Source organism: Myotis yumanensis, unplaced genomic scaffold, assembly GCF_028538775.1.
Source record: "Myotis yumanensis isolate MYYU_CA2020_CCGP unplaced genomic scaffold, mMyoYum1.0.hap1 SCAF_16, whole genome shotgun sequence".
Classification (NCBI taxonomy): domain Eukaryota; kingdom Metazoa; phylum Chordata; class Mammalia; order Chiroptera; family Vespertilionidae; genus Myotis; species Myotis yumanensis.
Window position 1 is genome coordinate 31,834,862 of NW_027223767.1, and position 23,146 is coordinate 31,858,007.

A 23,146-nucleotide genomic window follows, 5' to 3' on the forward strand; every position below is an offset into this window, starting at 1 on the left:
TTCCAACTGAAGCTCAGAGGCCGGCGGGGGACGTTGGAGTCCACAGCAAGCAAGCCTCCTGTTAGCTTCCAGCTGCCTGGCTACCGGCCGCCATCTTGGCTGACAGTTAATTTGCATAAGGATACGCTGATTAGCCAATGGGAAGGGTAGCGGTCGTACCCCAATTACCATGTTTCTCTTTTATTAGTGTAGATTTTTAAATCCTCTCCTGAGGATATGTTTTTATTGAGAGAGAGAGAGAGAGAGAGAGAGAGAGAGAGAGAGAGAGAAACATCAATGTGAAAGAAACATGACATGGATTGGTTGTCTGCCGTACGTGCCCTGACCAGGGATCAACCTAGGTATGTGCCCTGATCTGGAATCAAACCCACAACCTTTTGGTGTATGGGATGACACTCCAACCAACTGAGTCACGCAGGGCCAGCTTTTATTTTTGGTGAAAGGCTAGTCTAAGAAATTGTACAGAAAAAGAAGCAATGATAAATCTGGAAGAATAGAAACGATGTCTGACTAACTATTCAGTAACTCAAGAGGATTCTGGCTTTGTCCTTTTTGCTTGTTTTAAGTTGACAGGTGTTTCCAGAAAAATGAGTCATATTGTTTAAGGCCAGTATTGGAAGCCAATACAAAAGGCTGAAGTTTTTGGCTCTTAGATTCACTGTGACTGTGGATTTTTCTCTCACTACATTAAATACGCATTCCTTAAAGAGTACCTAGAGTCCTGGGATGGATGTAAAATGTCAACACTGAACTAAGATCACAAAATTCCTGAAATCATAGCAAAAATATTGTTAAGGAGCAAACTGAAGATGTGCAAATCAAAAATAATAGTTTAAATATACTCTCAGCTTTTCAGGTCATCCTAAAAACTCAACTATTGCTCCCAATAGAGGGTAATGGTCCTTTCCTCCCCTTCTACATACTTCTCTGAAGAGCTCAGAGCACTTTCCAGGCATGACTTCTTCATTCTCCCTGTAACTAACAGGAGAGGAGAGCACAAATTAGTCTCTCACTATTACATATTGAGGAAAACGTGGCTTAGAAAAGAAATTATGTTTGAGTAGTGCAGGATGTCAGGTGGAAGAGTCTGTGTGCCTCTCATGTCTCTTGACTTGCAAAGGCGAAGTCCATAGAATGTGAAAGCTGGGAGAAAACTTAGATGCCATCTGGTACAGGGGTTTCCAGTATTTTGGATGCTATCTATATACAAGTAAAATTTCAAAACAATTTTAAGAATTAACTATACATTTTTCCCCAAAAAAGGACATTTGAAAAACAAAAGCCGTCATCTCATGGGAAAAAAGGGGGGGGGGGGGAATATTATAACACTCTGAGACCAAAAAAAATGATAACACCTGGTGTACAGGGAGAAGAAATTTTAGGCTCTAAGAAAGAAAGTAATGGAATTTGGAATAATAAAATTAGAATTAGAAGTGGGGTTGAAGATGGTAGGTATCTAAGTTATGAATTAGTCAGATAGAAGAACAACCTCAAAATAAAGGATACTCTTTCTCAAGAAAGGACCTTTTCAATTTTATATCAACACATGCATGCAAACACACTATATATTCCTAATTTTTATCATCAAAGATCAGCATCAGTACAAGGGAAGCTATAGGAATTTAGTCTATATCTTCATTTTACTAATGAGAAAATTAAGACCTGAAAAAGGAAGTAGGGCTGCTAGATGAAATACAGGACACTCAGTTAAATTTGAATTCCATGCAATATTTAAAATATACTTATACTAATTATTTATTGTTTATCTGAACTACAAATTTAACAGGGTGTCCTGTATTATTTTTACTTGCTAAATCTGGCAGTCCTAAAAGGAAGTGAGTTCTTGTTACTTGACTTGAAGTAACTGTTGCTTAACGGTGGAATTAGGAGAAATCAGTTCTGACTCCAGTAAGTTTAAAAAAATAAAACACTGTGCTATCTTTACTACATCAGAATCCTGCTCTTATTCAACACAATGTATCAACCATACTAATTCACAGTTTGAACACCTACTGTCTTCAACCCCCACCTTTAATTCTAATTTGATTATTCCAAAGTCTGTTACCTCATTCTTTAAATCCCAAAGTTTCTTCTCCCTCTACACCTGCAGTTCTCAAATTTTTTTGGTGTCAAGAGTCTTAAACCCAAAGAATTATTATGTATGTGAGTTATGTCTATCAGTGTTTACTGTACTAGAAACTAGAATTGAAAAAAATTATTTTTAAAATATAAGCTATTATATGTTTATATGAATAATACTTAACTTAAAAACTATTATTTTCCTAAACAAAACAAAAAATAGCAGGAAGAATGGTAATGCTTTATATCTTTGCAAATCTCTTTAATGTCTGGTTTAATAGAAGACAGCAAGGGACTCTGGTATCTGCTTCTTCATATGACTTGTTTTGAAACTATTTAGTTGAAGCATATGAAGAAAAAGCAGCGTCATACAGACATATAGTGAAAAAAGGGATAAGTGTTTTAAATAACCTTTGAGATAATTGTAGCTGTTTTTCTTTGATGATACACCAAAAATTAACAAGTGGTAGTTTCTTAAATATTAGTTGCAAGGGAGAATCTAAAATCTTATCAATAAACTTCTTTGTTAGGTTAAAACCATTGGTCTCTTATGCACTATGAATGGATATTTTACCAATGAATGATTCTTTACCATTATTCATTGGTAATTTGGAAAATATTTATTAATTGAGTTACAAATGTTGGCACATTTCATTATACAATATCAAAAAAATCACACTTGTTAATATCACTATTGAAATGATAAAAAAAATGTCTTCAAGTTTTCCAAAATTCTATTTTTACTTGGAAACTGGACTTTAATCACTGGCAACAAAAACTTTATTTGGCTCCCTTTTTTCTCATTGAGAAAATGCCTTCCAAATCTGAGTAACCATAACTTGTCTGTCAGTAATTTTTTCAAGTAAAAATAAAGTTTTGTGAAAAGCAGCATCTAGTTCAACTTGCAACTCAAACAACTGCATAATAATTTTCCCTTAGACAGCCATCGTACTTTGGTACACAGCAAAAGTGCTTTAGCTACTGTTTGTTACACAGACCGTTAAAATCAACCTGTACTCAACAGTTGAGATTAAATAAAATTAATATTTTCTTCTGCTTCATCAATAATATTCTCAAATGAAACTGGATGTTTGTATTTGTCACTGTTGTGTTTTGTTTTTCTCGTCACAGTGAGTAGGTGTTGGTGAAGAATGCAATGACTACTGTTACAAGTTTGTAACAACAGTTTTATCTATTACTGCTTTTGAATCATCAGTGCAAATGTCAACATAGTGAAAAAGGCAAATAATGGTTTAGTTTTGTTTAAAAAATACTTTTGCCTTATGGTCCCCTGAAAGGATCATATGACTTCCCAGGGTCCCTCCAATTCACTATTCTATACCACCTTTGCTCTCACATACTCACAGCCAATTGACATGTTTAATGAGAAACTTGTTAAGTCTAAAATTCATTGAGAGGGTCAACCCCTTTGTTCTAACTCATCACCAAAGCACATAACCTGCAGAGAAGCCTCAGAAGTCATTTTCTTTCTTAATTATCAAAAGATAGCTGTGGCCTACACGGACACTAAACTATGACCTTCTCCCAAACATGCTGTTCCTTGGGCCTAGAATGTTCCTTGGCCCTTCCCTACCTCTAACTACCACATATTCTTCAAGTTCAGCTGAGGCATTACCAAATCCTCTAAAATTGTATTCCCATAGCATTGTGCTTGCCATCAAGGGCAAGGGTTAGGATGGAGGTAGGGAAAGAATAATATTGTTAGGTGCCTACCATATTTCATTAATCATGCAGGATATTTAACATTTAATGCTTACAAAAACTCTGTGAAATACTTTTACAGATGAGAAAACCAAAGTTTAGAGAGGTTGAATAATGTAGCTGGTAAGAGGAAGAACTGTCTAAATCCAAATCTTGATCATGGCTTAGTTTTTTTTACTGCTTAGAGAAATTCAATTTAGTTTAAAAAAATTTCCCATCTTATCATCTATGAAAAGGTTTAAATCAGTAATCTCATTCCTTTTAGCATTAAAATTTTTTAATTTATGTTTCCTGGCTTCTTATAGAGTAACTAATCATTTATTTGGCAATCCTTATAGAAATAACCATAATGTTTTATATTTTGCTGAAAACCAGAGAGGGCAGAAGAAAGGCTGAAATGGAAATGGGATAGGGGAGGAGCAGAGGCAGGAAAGATATATTCCGCCCATTTGTTGACATCATCAGATGGTAGAAATTTATATTCAAAGTAAAGTCACACTATTAGAAAAGCCAGGAATAACTATACTTTAAAAACCCAAGAGCGTAATTTTAAAAAACAAGGTAGAGAAATCTGTCCCAACAAAAATCAAGATCTATTATAAAGTGATAGTAATTAAGACACAAAGAGCAAAAATTACAAAGAAAAGATTAATAAATTTGACTATTTTAAATATTAAAATTTTGGTTTATCAAATGACACCCCATAGAAAAGGTAAACAGGCTAGATATCAATTAGAAAAAGAGACGTAATACACAGAACCAACAAAGAATAAGTGTTCAGGATATATAAAGAATTTCTACAAATCTGTATTAAAAAGAAAAATAATTTCCCCTGTCTCCCTAAAAGAGAAAAGATATAAGTTTATATTTCACAGAAGATGAAACATGAATGGCCAATAAATGAATAGATATTAAACCTCCCTAAGAAATCAGGGAAATGGGATATTTCATATCTATCAGATTAACAAAAATTAAAAAGTGTTATAATACTAAGTGCAGATGAGATAGTGACACAGAACCTGTTGAGAAAAAGCAAACTTCCTAAGAATACACATAGTATGATAACACTTATATAGAGTTTTTAAAATAAACATTACTACTATGTATTGTTTAGGGACACATACATGGGTATTAAAAATATACAGAAATGCCTGGAAATGATAAACACCAGATTCCCTCTTCTAAGGTACTGGAAGGAGGATGCAAATGGGGAGGGAAGCACACAGGAGGCTTCGATTTTATTGCTAAGGTTCCATTTCTTAAGTTAGGCAGTAAGTAGAGGTGTTTGTTGCATAATTGTTTTATATGGCTTTGTATATGTCATAATACATTTCTAAAAGCCCAAGGTCAAATGTCTAAAAAGTCATTCTTTAGGTATACCAAGGATATAAATATATTCTCTAGATGGCCAATAACTTTTTTTCTATATTCAGAATATTGGATTTTAAGAATTGAATTGCATTCAAGAATAGCATTAGGCAAAATCGCACAAAACCTCATTCTCACTAGTTAAGTTTCACATTATGTGCCTTCTGGATTAAAATAATGCAATGAGGAATCCAGCTTACGTCACCTGAGCTCAGGGGAAGAAAAAATAACGATACCTGGAAAATAGCAAGGGGAAACAGACCCTGTGTGCACACTGTTTATTTGTTCAGGCTTGTAGCAAGGAGAAAGGGAAACATGAAAATACCTTGGTCATAAATTGTCATGTAAAAGACAAAGAGAAACTCTGGAATATTATGAAACTATAAATTACTTCTGCTGAAAGGGTAGAATTTGCAGTATCCCTTAACCGAGGTTTCACCTCCCCACTTTTGACAGAATAACTCCTGTTCTTTGGAGAAAAACACATGAAATAAATGTAAAACCCGAGAGGGAAATCATCTAATATGTACACCACCTGCCTAATAAAATGAGAATAAATTTGGCTTTTTGGCTAAGTAGATTTGCTTATGTTTTAACCTAGATAGAGGCACACACCATCTAAATTACACATTTTATTTTTATTTTAAAAAGCCAACATGAAGGGACAAAAAATAATTTCAGAATGTCTTAATGGTTTGCTTTCAAGGTACACATCATACAACAGAATTCATAATTATAAAATAAGCCACAATCAACTCTTAGGTTAACATGGAACCATGTCTATTTACTAATAATGCTAATGAGATTCTGAAACATCACAGTTTTCGGACGCCAGCTCAGCTCTGAGATCTCAAACCCATAAAGGCTGAAGTACAGGACGACACAGACACATACTTTTACTCCAGACGTTGCCAGCAGTTTAGTTACTGAGCTAATGGCTGCAGGTACCAAACAATGACTTCTCAAAAGTGAACATCTCTACTCTTTTAAAACTCTCTTTCTCCAAAATCCTAGGAGGTGGCAGGCCTCATGAAGAGCTACCTGCAAAATCCTTCCTTTGAAGAAATTCACAAATGAGTCAATCCCCTGTTAAAGGATTTGCCAAAAACAAAATTCCAGGAAGCCACGTAAAAATGATTTGTGAGGCTGCTTGATGCCTGACATTTGGTGGGGGGAGGGACACCCACCCTTCCTATGCCCCATTTCAAAAAATGCATCTGCAGGCAACTTGACTGCTACTTAAGGCTAAACGCTGGTCTCAGATGTATCTTTGAGGCATCTATTCAATCTGGAGTTTACTATAGCCAAGATCTAAACCATAAAAATAGAGTCAAAACGGAGAACTTCAGAGTCAGAGCCAGATCCCTATCCTGACTTTTCCAGCACCTTTCACTTATGAGTAGTCACTGCCAAATGGAGCAGTGGGAGCTGCATGGGTCCCTCTCCACTGGCCAAGGTGACTCACTCCAATGGAAGCCCGCAGTCCCTTGGAGCTGTTGGTTTTTGCAGTTATGTTTGGTAAGATATGAAGCTAGAACTTAAAAAAAAACCAGGGTATTGCTTTGGCTCAATTCCATTCCTTATATTGGATGATAGAAGCAAATAGATATTTTCCAAAATTCTGCATTCTGTACAAGAGAAAGAATGGCCAGTATTTGAGTATCAAACTAGGACCTCTTTTTGGTACCAATTAGTTTTTATTTTTATTACTGGGAAGAAAAATTACAAGAAAATTATTTCAACAAGCATTTGCTATGAATAATAATAGTCACGAGCCCGACCAGCGTGGCTCGGTGATTGAGCATCAACCTATGAACCAGGTCACAGTTGGATTCCTGGTCAGGGCACATGCCCTGGTTGTGGCCTAATTCTCAATGTGGGGCGTGCAGGAGGCAGCCAGCCAATGATTGTTTCTCATCATTGATATTTCTCTCTCTCTCTCTCTCCCTTCCTCTCTGAAATCAATAAAAATATATTTAAAAAAATAATAGTAGCCATGATTTTTCAGCCACTCTTTGTGCTTTCAGACCCTGAATTTCATAATCCTCCTAACACATCTAATAATATAACTATTATCTCCGTTTTATAAATGAGAAAACTGAGGCCCCAGCATTAAGTAATCTGAACCGGGTCACAAATTTACTAGGTAGCAAATTTGGGATTTGAATCCATATCTAGTCCAACATTAAACCCCTTTTCACTACGCTATAATGCTTCTTCAGAGTTATTTTGTATGTGAACTACTAACAATGCTGTAAGATCAAAACACCTAGATACATTAAAACACATTATGTTTCCTGAGTAATGTACTCTAGCGGTAGGCATCGAAACCTCCATTCTGTAATGGGAATAAAGTAGGAAGCAGTTAGCTATTTAGTTTAGCATTACACTGTAAGGAAGAGCTGTGGTCTTGACTTGACCCTTTGACTTTACTGCTCTAAGAAAGTTATAAAATACTTATATGACTCCTCTTATTCTACCGCTGTGTTTGATCTGACAGCAATAGTTTACAAAACCTCCTTTGTTTCCAAACAATGTTAAATAATATATTGAAGGGAGAAAATTAGTCCCCCACCCCAAAGTCATGTACAAATAGTAAGTTGGCTAAAAAAAAAAAAAAAAAAAAAGAAGTATGAGCTCTTTTTGGAATTAATTCATTGAAAGAACCATTACAGTATCTATATCCCTTTCCATCAACCTTGCCATCTGGAATTTATTTTTTAGGCACTCATTGCTTCTCACAGGTTCAATGTTACCCATTTCACACTATTTAACTATTGAAAGCACTTGAAATTCCGGACCCTAGAAGCAGAGCCTGTGTCTTGCCCGTGATGTAGCTAATGTGTCAGACTTGTAAAATAGCTCTTAGTGGCGGGCCTCCATTTAGAGAAAGACGGAAACTAGCTTTAAATACTTAGAGCTTTAATATCTAGTCCATTATACTGAAGCAGGGTCTTGTAAAGAGTCAATTATGGGATACTTCTGATTTGATCCACATGCAAGGGAAATCCGCTTCTTTGCCTTTAAATCCCTGTTATAAGTGTCTTGTTTAAATAATTAGTGACACTTTTTCTTTGATCAAATTGATTCATATTGTTATTCTTCTATGCTAATTTAAAACTTAATCCATGTAAAAGTCTAAGACAGATTTTAATCTCTCATGGAGAAAGCTTTCCCCCAAAATGGAGTTTTCCAGAAAATATTTTAATTTTTAAAACATCATTAATTGATTGAAACTAGTTATTTTTCTAAACGGGATTTGCAAATCAATCACAAGCCAAGATGGTAATGTTATTTTTTGTATATGATGTATTGCATATACAAACACATATACACAATACATAATACATGCTTAATAGCATTTTTAAGCAACTAATATTACTGAGACCTCTAAAGGCAATCAAATGTAATCTCATTTTATGGCTTGGGGCTAAAATGTTCATGTGTATTTGCAACATACTGTCAAAGAGTTAATATCTTTAATATTCATTTATTCACAATCAAAGAATCCATAAGTTTATGTAAAAACAGAATGCCAGACTTTACTTATCAAATTCATATTTTTTAAAAATTACAATTGGCCAGGGCACTAGGAAACTGGTACTCTCATGTGCTACTGGTAGGTATTAAATAATAGTTTACTGAAAGGCTTTTGGAAATACCTATCAAAGACCTAGAAAATGCACATCATGTTTGATCTAGCAACAACACTTCTAGCAATTTAGGAATCTAGTCTCAGGAAATAATCACAATAAGAATTTTGTTATAGAACACTGAGAAATATTGGGAAAAATTAAAAATACAACAGAAGATTGATTAAATACATTTTACTTCTACTCACCATTTTGCCCCTAGTATTTATTGAACAAATGAAGGAATATATATCCTTTTAAAAGGAATAGTGCACATAAATATTTTTATGTTAGGGCAGATGATCACAATATAAAATACCATTTTTATTTTTTATTTATTATTATTTTTTTAAATATATTTTTTATTGATTTTTTACAGAGAGGAAGGGAGAGGGACAGAGAGCCAGAAACATCAATGAGAGAGAAACATCGATCAGCTGCCTCCTGCACACCCTCCACTGGGGATGTGCCTGCAACCAAGGCACATGCCCCCGACTGGAATTGAACCCGGGACCCTAGAGTCCGCAGGCCGATGCTCCATCCACCGAGCCAAACCAGTCAGGGCTATTTTTTAAAAGCATATATGTGAATAAAAAATTGGCATGTATATATAAAAATATTAATAGTGTTTTTTGGGGGGTTACAGGCTAATCTTTATTTTATTTTCTGTCTCTAAATTTTTTATAATAAACATAATTGCTTTTATAAGAGCGTCACTGCAAACATTTATGTAAATTTTAAATTATTTATACACGAAACATAGTCTCATTAATTTTATAAAAATATGTAAATAGATAACATAAATATTGAATAGTTCTTTCTTCCTTTTACTATCCCCAGTTCTACTCCTTTTCCAAGATGTAACTACTATTAAGAGTTTGATGTATCCTTCTTATGAGATTGCATTTCATGAATCCACAGAACCAAAGTCTACTTAGCTTCATGAATATTTATATTTCTCTCTTGTTTTTTGCTATTATAAACAATGCTTCAATAAACATCTTCATACATATTTTACCATATACAGGTACAAATATTAATCTAGGATAAAAAGAAACCGAAGTGATCGGTTGTTGAGAATGGTTAATGAGAACTTAAAATCACCTTCCAAACTCCACCAGTTTTCAATGATTCATGTGAGTGCCTGCCTATTGCTTACATTCATCAGTGGTGGATAGTACCTCTTTTTCTTTATTTTAGTCAATCAGATGAGCAAAAAGACCGTATCTCATTGTTGCTTTTCCTGATTACTCATGCATTTGAACATCATTTCAAATCTTAATTGGTCATTTTTATTTTTCTGTCAATTGCCCTTTTTATTCTTGGTCTATGATTTCTTTAATTGCTTTGTACTACTCTTTATATTTTGAATGTTCCCATTATTTATTAGATATGTTGCAAATATTTTCTCCCTGCCATTTTTCTTTACATTTTCATTAAAAAATTTAGGTAAAATTTACATATGGTGAGTACACAGTTCAATTTATAAAAGCTTACTTTTGTGTCATTTTAAAAAATGATGTGTTTTCAGTTGTACAGAATTTTTTATTTACTGTCAATCTATTTTATGGCTTCTAAAATTTTCATCATGCTTAGGAAGGACTTTAACAGACCAAATTTAGAATAATCTTTTATACTTTTTGTGATATTTTATGTATTTAGCTTTTTAATCTATTTAGAATTTAGTTTTGTATTTTATGTGAGATGGTGATATGCTTTAATTTTACTTTTCTAAGTTGACAATAATTACCTCAGCAGGATTTTCTCATGCATTTGAAATACCATTTTTATCATAAATTAAGTATCTTTGGATGAATGCTTCAGTTTCTGAGCTCTGTATTTGTTCCCTTAATCTAATTGTCTATTCTTGTACAACTGTCACAATGTCTTAATTATCATAGGTTTACAGTATATTTTCATATCTGGCAAGGCAATACCCCCCTCACATATCAAATAGTTCCCTTATGGTCTCATTCAGTTTCTCTTCAATAAACAATTGATAATCAGCTGGTCAGTTTCCATGGAAAATACTTAGTGGGATTTTGACTGGGATTGCATTAAACTTCTGGGCAATTTGAGGGTAACTGACATCTTTACCATGTTGGGTCTGGCAATCCAAGATTAAATTGAGATATTGTTTCATTATCTTTTGGCATCTAGCCTTAGTAATGAAACATACAATGCCTACTTGATATCTATTTCTTTGTAGATTACTTGTTTTCCCTCACCTTACCCTTGGTATTCTGATGTAGGCCCTTTCAACTGAAAGCTTGTATTTTCCTCTAGATCTAGAAAACTTTCTTCTATTATTTCTTGGATTATTTCCTCTTATCCTTTGCATTCTCTTTCAGAGATTCTTCAAAATGTGTAATCTGGTTAACCTTTCCTTCTTTTTAATATATGTTTTCTTGCATTTTATAATTTTTAAAAAATATATGCTTTTATTGATTTCAGAGAGGAAAGGAGAGGGAGAGAGACAGAAACATCAATGATGAGAGAGAATCATCAATTGGCTGCCTCCTGCACGCCCCCTCCTGGGGATCCAGCCTGCAACCTAGGCATGTGCCCTCATGGGGAATCAAACCATGACCTCCTGGTGCATAGGTTGACGCTCAACCACTAAGCCACACTAGTGGGGCTTATAATATTTTGGGAAAAGGAAGTAGCGTATAATCAGATCACAATTTTAATCCCATCTTTCTATGCATTATGAAAGAAATTTTAAAATAAATTTCAAATTACAACTTGATTGAATTGAGCTCTGGCTATTTCCTCAAAGAATCTTAGAGTCTTACAGAATTTTTCATTCACCGAACCAGTATTTATTTTGTGCCTAATTTCTGTCTGGAACTGTTCTAAGTTCTGAGGATCCCAAGTGAAAAAAAGGCACAAGTTTATAGTCTGGCATAGTTTTTCAACCTTGGTACTATTTATTTATTTATTTACATTTCTAACCTATCAATCAATTATTCTATAACAGGCAGTACCACATGGTGGTTGAATGTTGACTCCAAAAATCAGATCATACGGGTTTGAATTTTGGATCCATTGTTTATTGGGGTCATCTTGGGCAAGTTACTTTAATTTCCCTGTGACTTAGTTTTCTATCTATAAAATGAGGATAATAACAGTACCTTTCTCATAGGGTTGTTGTATTAAATAATACTTGCACAGCACTTAGCACTCAATATATTATAAATGTTCTCAATAAATGTTACTTATTATTCCATATGTTACCATCACCCTGAGGTTTTTCAACACATGCTTTATAGATTCTTTTCTCTTTATTAATTCTTGTTTGGAATGATATTGGAGACAATGAACTATTGATGATTATGAGAAGCTAAAGATACCCCTCCAACTTTCTTGGTTTTTTGACCAACTTTAAATAGGTCTTATCAAGAAAAGGAATCAGTAGCAAATGACAAAGTATCAATAGCAAATTTTTTAAATACTTAAGGTAATGTTATTCTCCTATGGCTCAGAAATTAAAATAAAAAGAAGTTATAAGACAAAAAAAATTAAAATAAAATTAAAACTGAAAGATAAGTGACAGCGTTGAACTTAAGGAAAAAACTGAGAAATAAGCACTGAATCAACATAGACTTTAAATGTTTTAAAGAAAGGACATACCTTCTCGTCAAATTTGTATGGGGAGAAATTGACATAGGGAAAGCAATTTAGATTTACTTGGGACATAATTATACTATTCTGCAGTATTATTTTTGCCATCAGTTGTTCTTCCGACATCCCCTTTTCTATCACAGTCACCATAGGCAAGCAGAAGCGTCTGAAGAGTTTGAAGAGGGGAACTAGCAGCGCTCCGCTCCCGCAGTGTGCTCATGTGGAAGCATTTCCCTGCGGCTCTGTGTTTACAGGATTTTATTTGTGTAGAAGTACTGCAGAAGCACTGGGTGATAGTGGCTCAGCTGCGGGCAGAGCTTGAGGTTCTTTTGCTCTTCTTCACTCTGGAAGCTGTGTTCCTACCTTTGTCTCAGACAGGGAGAACAGGCCCGAAACGTGGTTTTGCAAGCCTTGGCAACCTGGAGATTTCTATCCTGTAAATGGATTAGGAGGGAATCTTGAGTTTGCTTAATATGATTGGTGAAAATTTTCTTCCATTTCCACCCAGCAAAAGCAGCCAATTGCCCAAGTGAGACAAAGGCTGAGTGTCTCAGGCTGTCCCTGTTGGCATCTAGTAGAGTCCTGGTCTGAAGAGTGATGTCTATGAAGAGCCCAAACCTTTCCCCTGGATCTTGCCCAGGATGATTGTCAGAGACTTCCTGCTCATGCAGGTGACTTCAGAACTCACAGGATCATACAATCCATGCACCAGCAGGTCTAGGACAATTTTCTTGTACTTTCTCATCTTGTTGGGGTTCTCACAGGCCATGGTTCCCAGGCCTTTCATTGACATGTGACACTTTTTAGCACTGGATCCTGGGGCTCTTCCTGTCAAGAGGAAAAAAACATTCTTCAGAGGCTCCCTCTTCTAGAACCTCAGTTTCCAAGAGATCCTGGAAAAGAAAGACATCGTTGATGTCCTTTTCTTCTTGGACTGGGAGGTGGAGATGGAAAGGGGCTAGTCCAGGATTCTTCTGTTTGGTCCATGGATTTGAACTCATTTGCTGAGCTCCAGTGCTGGGGCAGCAGCTCGAAAGGCACAGGGACATATGAGGAGGAACTGAATTGTCTGGCTTCAGTTTGAGAGCTGGAGGGGCAGCTTTCTCCCAGACAGAAGTGCTGGCAGAGGCCATTGTTCTTTTACTGAGCCCTTCCCCCACAGAGCCAGCAGGCAGGCACACAATCTGAGTCTCCATCAACCTCAACCTTGGTATTATTGACATTTCTGACTGAATAATTCTTTGTGATAGGCTGTTTAGCAGCATCTCTGGCTTCTACCCACTAGGGCTTCTACTCTTCTGTGACAATCAAAACATCTCCAAACATTGTCAAATGTCCCCTGATGGGCAAAATTGCCCCTCTCCCTCCAGAGCACTGGTCTAGCAGAAGAAATATCTAATCTAATATTAGAAATATGTTAGTGGAAAAGTATACACAGTATAGTATTGACACAAAGAGGGTAATAGCTAACCTTGCCTGGGGTTCAGGAAAGGTTTTAAGAAGCAGAAGACAGTAGATCTGGGTTGTGAAGAAAGAGTTAAGTGCTTGACAGGCAAACAAGGGAAGACAAAAGAATTAATAGTAATATTAGAAAGAAAAACACCATCTAAAAACAGAAAGGTTGGAGAAACCAAGATGGCGGCATAGGTAAACACGGGAGTTTGCTGCCTCGAACAACCACTTCAAAAATACAACTAAAAGACGGAACGGACATCATCCAGAACCACAGGAAAGCTGGCTGAGTGGATGTTCTACAACTAGGAGGAAAGAGAAAAGCATACCGAGGCTCAGAGGAGGCGCAGTGCTGAAGTAAAATACTAAGGTTCGGAGTGCATGTGGAGCGGGCTGGAGGCTGAGGGCGCGGTTGTTTTCAATCGGGAGGGAGTCTCAGGCTCTGAGCTCCAGTTCCGGGCGAGTCTCTAAGGACCCAGACTCATACGGGAGAAGCGGGACTGTCTGGCATCGCTCAGAATCCTAGGGCAGCTTTCTCTCCGTGGGGCTTGCAGCGACTACTGGGACACTGAGAAGCAGAGCCTCTGAGGGCAAGACTGAGAGCAGCCATAATTGCTAACCCCGCCCTGTTGATCCCGTGGGACCCGCCCCGCCCAAGCCCTGCAGGGAGGCTTTTGCTGGATAGCCTCAGGCAAAGGCTAGATTAGCACCTCCCTAGAGATCCAGGAGCCAGGAAGCCCAGAGGTCAGAGTGGGACCATTCAGCTTTAAGCTCCGTGAAACCATAAAAGACACACTCAGGAGGCAGACTCAGTGAGTACCAAAGCCCCATCGAAGCAAGTCTAGCCCCAGAGGGGTGTCTCCAGCACAGAAGTTCTCCCACCGCAGACACAGCTGATTCTCACAGCCAATTGACCTGGAGGTCAATTCCTCACAGTGATAACTACAACAATCAAGGCTTAACCACAACAAGACTGTGCACAAAGCCCACAAGGGGGTGCACCAAGAGTGTCTACTTAGGTAATTGGGACACTTAGCACAGAAAGGCACTCTATCGACACAGCGAAGCATAAAAAAATGCCGAGACAAAGAAACAGGACACAAACGACAGAATTGGAGGAAAGCAAACTGTTGGATATAGAGTTCAAAACCACACTTTTAAGGTCTTTAAAGAACTGTTTAGAAGCCCTCGAAAAGACTGGTAAGACCGCCGATAAATGTAGTGAGATCCTCAAGAAATCTAATGAGACCCTCGATGTTGTGATAAAGGACCAACTAGAAATTAAGCATACACTGACTGAAATAAAGAATATTATACAGACTCCCAACAGCAGACCAGAGGGTCGCAAGGATCAAGTCAAAGATTTGAAATACGAAGAAGCAAAAAACACCCAACCGGAAAAGCAAAATGAAAAAAGAATCCAAAAATATGAAGATAGTGTAAGGAGCCTCTGGGACAGCTTCAAGCGTACCAACATCCGAATTATAGGGGTGCCAGAAGATGAGAGAGAGCAAGATATTGAAAACCTATTTGAAGAAATAATGACAGAAAACTTCCCCTACCTGGTGAAAGGAATAGACTTCCAAGTCCAGGAAGCGCAGAGAACCCCAAACAAAAGGAATCCAAAGAGGACCACACCAAGACACATCATAATTAAAATGCCAAGAGCAAAAGACAAAGAGAGAATCCTAAAAGCAGCAAGAGAAAGAAAATCAGTTACCTACAAGGGAGTACCCATACGACTGTCAGCTGATTTCTCAACAGAAACTTTGCAGGCCAGAAGGGAATGGCAAGAAATATTCAAAGTGATGAATACCAAGAACCTACAACCAAGACTACTTTATCCAGCAAAACTATCATTCAGAAGTGAAGGCCAGATAAAGAGCTTCACGGATAAGAAAAAGCTAAAGGAGTTCATCACCACCAAAACAGTATTATATGAAATGCTGAAAGGTATCCTGTAAGAAGAGGAAGAAGAAGAAAAAGGTAAAGATACAAATTATGAACAACAAATACACATCTATCAACAAGTGAATCTAAAAATCAAGTGAATAAATAATCTGATGAACTGGTGATTGTAATAGAATCAGGGACATAGAAAGGGAATGGACTGACTATTCTTAGGGGGGGGGGCGGAGAAAGGGGTGTGGGGGTGAGTGAAGAGATTAGACAACAATCGTGCACCTATGGATGAGGACAGTGGGTGGGGAGTGAGGGCAGAGGGTGGGGTTGGAACTGGGTGGAGGGGAGTTATGGTGGGAAAAAAGAGTAACTAATGTAATAATCTGAACAATAAAGATTTAATAAAAAATAAAAAATAAAAAAATAAAAACAGAAAGGTTGAAATAGTTTGGTGTCTATGTAGAGTTGTAGTTCAGTGTAGATTGGAACATAGATTTGAAGGCTGTGGTGAAGGGAGAAGGAAGCTATAAAGCTGAAGAGGTAGAGACAAGGTTATAAAAGAACTTGCAGGCTATGCTAAGAAAAGTTGGGCTTGCCCTGACTGGTTTGGCTCAGTGGATAGAGTGTTGGACTGTGGACTGAAAGGTCCCAGGTTCGATTCCGGTCAAGGGCATGTACCTTGGTTGAGGGCACATCCCCAGTAGGAGGTGTGCAGGAGGCAGCTGATGGATGTTTCTCTCTCATCGATGTTTCTAACTCTCTATCCTTCTCCCTTCCTCTGTAAAATGTTAATAAAATATATTTTTTAAAAAGTTGGGCTTTATTGAGTTATGATGATAAACCACTGAAAGTATTAAGCAGGGAAATGGCATTTTAGAAAGGTAATTTTTAAAAATAGGCAGGGAATGGTTTAGGAGGAGATAATATTGGAAATAGATTAGGTAGAAGACAGTTATAATAGTTAAGGGCCTAAACTAGGGCCATGGGGGCTAAAGAGATGGGAAATGGCACAATCAATATACAGGAGGTCGAACTGATAAGATTTAGTGATTGCTTAGCTATGGAGAATAAGGAATTGAGAGGAGTTAGGACAATGTCAGATATCCCACTATTGAGTTAACTCATTATTGTGGCATTACACAAGACTGTAACATTTTAGGCCAAGACCAGATAAAGACTAAATTTTTTTCATTTATTAATGATTTATTAATAGACAATTGTATCCATAAAATGACTAAGTTCCACAAATGCCGTGAAGGCCAAATAATTCAAGGATGGGATAATTTTTCAACTTCTTTGTTGAAGAACTATGGTACTGAGGACCTCTACTGTTGAGAATATGAATAGCTTCAACATTAGGATTAAACATTCAGTAAAATGTCACCCAGGCACTGGCAATCCACAGCCTACCCAGAGTTCAGATATTATTTTCAGAGGCACAAGGTTAGTTGTGTTACTGGAGCCTAAACAGAAATGCTAGTAGGGTAGAATCCAGGTCTCCTCCCACCTCCTGGAATACTTCTTCCCCTCCAGGTGCCCCGCATTCTAGTACTGTCTTCTGGCCTGAGTCTGTATTCGGCCTGAATACTACTGTGGTTTTTTGTGGGGGTTTTTTGAGAAACAATTACACAGCAAACTTAATGTTTATGCAATTTAAATTCATTGATGCTACGAGTTGGAATAAAATATACTCCAAATTCTCCCAGTCTATGCTCAAATCCTTTTAGAAAGGGAAGAGAGTGTTTCTTTCTGTCCAACCCTCGCCTCTAGAAAAAAGAGCTCATCTGAGATGGAGGGCTTAGAAATGCAAACTGGTCAATAGAAATATTCCCTTTTCCAGATAATTTTTCCTTTGCGTAATCTACCTAAATGCTGATATGTTGACTGAAAGCACCAGATTCTCCTACAATTGACTCCTCCACAAAGTCTGAATCCAAAAGATGTTTGAGTTTGCCAAGCAACTGAGCGTAGGATACACATTTTCCCTCAGGTTTCCTTACAGTTATCTCAAAAGATTTTTAAACAGTTCAATTATTTTTAAAGTGTTGTTTGTTTATTTGTTTGGTGAGAAGCTTTTCTCAAATGTCACAAGCTATAGGGTTAAGGAAGATTTCTTTTGTGATTATATTTAGTATACGCATGGTTATGGCTCTTTATACAGCTTTCCCTTTAAGGGAGCCTTAGTTCCATTATTTCCACAATATTCATTGATAGCTATTAAAGTGACCCAAGGGTTTCCCTAGGTATAGTTTGGCTAATAAATATCAGACACACTAGTGTTTGAATTTGAGCTCTGCCATTTATTAGTTTATTGTTCAAGTTACTTAACCTCTCTGACTTTCTCCTGTGTTAAAACGGGGGTTTTATGAGGTTTGAATATGTTAGCATTTATGAAAAGTATATGACAGAGACCAGCACAAAATGAATGCCAAATATATCTAAATTTCCCTTCTCTTCCTTTTCCTTCTCTTTATAAAGAGCACGATAAATAATCACTTCAAAGTGAGAGTTATTTAACTGTCTACAAAACATGCCTAGGTGGAGTCCTTAATCAACATCATGTTTTCAAGCCAAATGTGAGTCAAACCAAATTCTTCCCTTGATCAGATTGTGTTTTTAGCACAAGAAAGGCAGTCAAAAGAAACTAGGTGTTAGAGGGTTTGGTTGTACGCATACAGTACCAAAGGCATAACCCATTTTGTATAAGAAATCCAATAGAATTACCAAAGAGTTTTTAGTCAGCATCTATGGTCACATGTGAGCATGTTATTTGGTACAGGAATTGATGAGGGAGAAAAGTCTACGGAAGTTCTAAACAAGAAAAACGGAAACCCCAAATGCAAAGGAGGTTCACACTATCTCTGGCACCATGTACGCAAGTTCCCAACAGGCAACGTGTGCATTTAGTCACTCTATACCAGTGATGGTGAACCTATGACACGCGTGTCAGAGGTGACACGCGAACTCATTTTTTTGGTTGATTTTTCTTTGTTAAATGGCATTTAAATATATAAAGTAAATATCAAAAATATAAATCTTTGTTTTATTATGGTTGCAAATATCAAAAAATTTCTATATGTGACACGGCACCAAAGTTAAGTTAGGGTTTTTCAAAATGCTGACATGCCGAGCTCAAAAGGTTCGCCATCACTGCTCTATACAAAGAAAGTTCAATAGCTCTCATGCCTGAGCTTGAGGACTCATAGTTAGGCCATCCCGTCATAATTTTTGTTGTTGTTGTTGTTGTTAAAAGGGAATCTCAAACCATATGCAGAGAACCATATGCTAAAATACAAATTCAAGCTAGTGCACAAATGTATTTTCATACAGCCAGATTTTGTTGTTTTCAATGCTTGGGGTGAAATGTGAAAGCTAATGGTTCCTATTCATTTTGAAAATGAAGAGAGAGCAGCAATCGGGTTGAAGGAATAATGGGTTAGCAATCCGGAGATCAAGGGTCTACCCTTGCTTCTGTCACTGCCTATCAGTGGGACCTAGAACAAGTCCCCTACATACAGTGCTTCGGTTTCCCCACCAGAATGTTCTAAATAACAATTCTGGCACGCACCTCAAAGGGAAAAGATAATAAGCATACAATACTTTTCAATCTTCCTTAAGACGGTGTTACATAAATCCCAGTCATTACTACCACTAATACGCTAGGATGATAGTACCTGCAGGGAGGTAATCATCACCCTGTAGAGAGAGTAAGCTATTAATCACCTCCAATCCCTCAAATTGTGTGTCAAGTCAAGGACAAGTGAGAACTATGCCGACTATAGTACTGGTGTCAGAAGGAGTTTCTATAAGCCTCAAGCCTTCACTGTGAACATTTTGCTTCTCAGAAAAAAAAGATTCTGCATTCAAAGTAACCTCGTTGCTATGAGAAGGTATGATCTTGACTAGTTTATCTTTCTTGAGGCTTTCAGTCTTGGCAGCAGTGCTGTGCTTCCCACCGAAGCTGAAGTACTTGCGCCAGATTGTATTGTCAACATAAGCAGGGGGAAAGATGCTTACATCAGCTGAGAAACCCATTTCCAATTTAAGGTTAGAAAATGTCTTTCTAAATCCAAATTGTAACTTTTATCTTAGACTTCCCCTTTAACTAATGCGGTCACGTGCAGATCAAATGCTTAGACTGATAAATGTGTAAGGGATTCACTCATTGTCAAAGCCCAGAATCCAAAGGTGATTAGTCGGCTAGCACCAGACAACCTTGTTTGTTGCTTTGCCACTTAATCACATTAATCCCTCCACAAGAAGCTCATCTGCATGGCAGGGAATTAAACACTGACAAAAATAAAACCAAAGCCCCCAAATCAGTCCAGACACCTGTTTCACATAAGTAAGTGTGATAAGATTGTCTGTGGGTAGCAATTTTTTTTCCTGTAAACATTCTTACAATTTTTTTGACACAAACAATTTAGGATTCGTTTTCATAAAGGTGCTTTTCTATAATGTAGATAAGTGTTATATTCCAGGTAAAAAGCAGACTAGATTCTAACTGAAAGCCAGGAGTGTCCTCTAATAATAAGTGTGGTTACTAAATCATAAGCAATAGATTTCCTATTTCAGAAGGAAGCCAACTTAGAGATTTCTCTTAACTACGCCAAAACCACTAAAAGTGACCTTTGTTTCTGCACATACGCTTAACCTAGTTGATTCTGATCAATTTTCCCTCATGATCCTTACATTGTTTAAATAAACTCTTTATAAGGCAGACTTTAATCTTTTAAAATCCTGGTATGGAGAGTATTATTTAAAGGTGTTTTTTTAAATCCAAATTAAATATATTAATTTAAAGACTTTAAATTTTATCTTTAAAAAAAAAAAAACCACACAGCCAGTCTTGTACCATTTTTTGATAATTATTTTTCTCCTATGTTCCATTTTTAGCTAAAACCACAGACATAAAACCATGTGCAAATCAGTTCAACATTTGAGAAAATATTAGTGAAACAGTAAAGTAGAAAATAATTTCTTCTGAGAAAAATCTACCGTTTACAGGCAGTGCTAATTAAATTTTTTAAATTTAAAAATAATTTAAAATGGAAAATCTTTCATCGGAGTTAACTTTAAGCAGAATTTAGTTTTTCTTTAACAGTGCAAATGTACAGAAAATCCCAGAGATGTTCAAACGCATTAGGCACCTATAGAGCAACAACATCCAAGCGGAAACAACTCGGAAAAGATCCATGAGAGTTTTCGTGACTGCTGGAGAGAGTCAGCTCAGAGTACAACTTTCAAAGCACACCAGTGTAGGGAGTAAAGCATTCAAACACAAAATGAGCACTCAGCAAGAGCTGCAAAGGACGCTTTTACCTAATTAAAAGCTTAAATTCACAGAACTTCAGAGCACTGCCGTTTCAGCTTAACTTTGCCAAAATAATCAAGCAGAATGAAGCAAAACAAATAGGAGAACAACAAGCCTACCACTCTGGTTTTGATTTGCTGCCCATTACAGTTGAGCGGTTTGGCCTGCTGGGGCTAGACTGCTCTCAAACGTCTTTCAAATGCCCTATAATGACACCTAATTTTACATTTAACTCTTGGAGGAAAAAGTTGTTTTCCTTGTGATAGTATTTGTCCTATGTGAACATTATCAAACTGTTTGTTCTAATCCGTTGGAAAGAACCATAAGGCTCCTCTGAAATGAAGGCTTTTCCTAGTTAGGAAGGTGACTGAAAAGATTTAGTTCTTTAGCTTGTCTTTAAATCTTCTAAATGAAAGATGATTTACAATTAAGCTATGAAAATGTGAACACTCTCAAGTCTGGAAAGTTTCAGTCTGAATTGAGGTATCCTAAATCAATGCAAAGACTCTGTCTCACAGAACCAAATCTTACCCAAATCAGCCTCTATGCTCAAATCTTAATAAATTATAAAGGGTTTACACACTATGTCTAATTCAACTAATTTCAGCCGAGACACTACCAGTATTTCCCTATAATGTGCCATGAAAAAATAATAGCATTTATATTTAAAGACAAAATGGCATAACGTACTAGGAGTTGTCACACAAAGATCATTTTCCTTGAGAAAAATATGATTATACTTCTAATGATTTGAGAAAGTAGATTAGAAAAATAAGGTGTGCTAGGCTCTTCAGAAGACCTCTCCAGATTTAGTTGCAAATTAAGGTGAATTTTTATAAATGGGATCCTCAAATTGTTTAAATTGTTAACCAGTTTAGGATTATCAAGTTTGGGGACCTCATTGGCATAAACTCCTTGCTTTCTCTTCTCTGTACTTTCAACGTCCTTGCCCTTCTTAGAGATCTTATTTCTATTCAACAAGCAATACAAGTAGTAGGAAGACCATGGTTAGAATCCTGGATTTGGAGCCAAGCTATATACATTAGGCAAATTTCTTTTCACCAAAGCTCATTTTCCTCATCTGAAAAATTATGAATTAGACCAATTATCTCTAAGAATTCATTCCAGTTTAAAACTGAGTTCTCAGCAAAAGAAGAGTACCCATGTATCACATCACCCAGCAGACCTTTGGGTAAATGCTGTAAAACTACCCAACTAGCTGATTATTGAAACAAGAACTAAAGGCCAAGAAACTAGATTTAGGAAAAAGAAAAAAAAAACAGGGTTAATAAACTAGACAGATAAAATCTAGAGACAGAGGAAATTGAGTAGAAAAAGTTGTTGAACACAGGATAGGTATGCATAAGTTCCACTTCAGATAGTAGAAGGAGAAAAAGAGAATGCAAATCTAGAAAGAGGACTATGTCAAGAATGAGATTTACAAAATTGTGTCAGAAATAACACTTCCCAAAAATGAATAGATAGAATTTTTCAATTACATGTATTACAGTGACATTGGTTAATACAATTATATAGTTTCAAGTGTTTAGTTAATGATACATCATCTGAATATTGCATTGTGCACCCACCACCCAACGTCAAATCTTCTTCCATCACTATGTATTTGACTCCCTTTCTCAAAAATTAGGATACTCACACTTTTTTGTCTTAGACCAAAAAAAAAAAAGACAATGTAGATAGTGGCTAGAACACTGAGGTAGGACTCAGAAGATTCTATGGCAATTTAGACTCTGCCATTTATTAAGAATATGTGATAGAGAAGTCACTTCACCTGTCCAGATATCATTTACTTATCTGTAAGAGGAAGGAGTGGGACTAGATCTTTAAGGTCCCTTAGAGATCCTAAATTGTATAAATTGACATGATTAAACAAAAGCATTCTTAATTAAAGTTAGCTGAGAATCTAAGAAAGGCCTTAAAAGTTGACATTAGCCCGGCCAGTGTGGCTCAGTGGTTGAGCGTCGACCTATGAACCAGGAGGTCACAGTTCAATTCCCAGTCAGGGCACATGCCCAGGTTGTGGGCTCAATCC

The 23,146-nt window shown here is 36.6% G+C and overlaps 1 pseudogene; it reads right to left on the reverse strand.

Moving 5' to 3' along the window:
• Positions 1-12,673: 12,673 nt before the first annotated feature.
• Positions 12,674-19,814, reverse strand: LOC138995008 (protein maestro-like; annotated as a pseudogene).
• Positions 19,815-23,146: the final 3,332 nt, after the last annotated feature.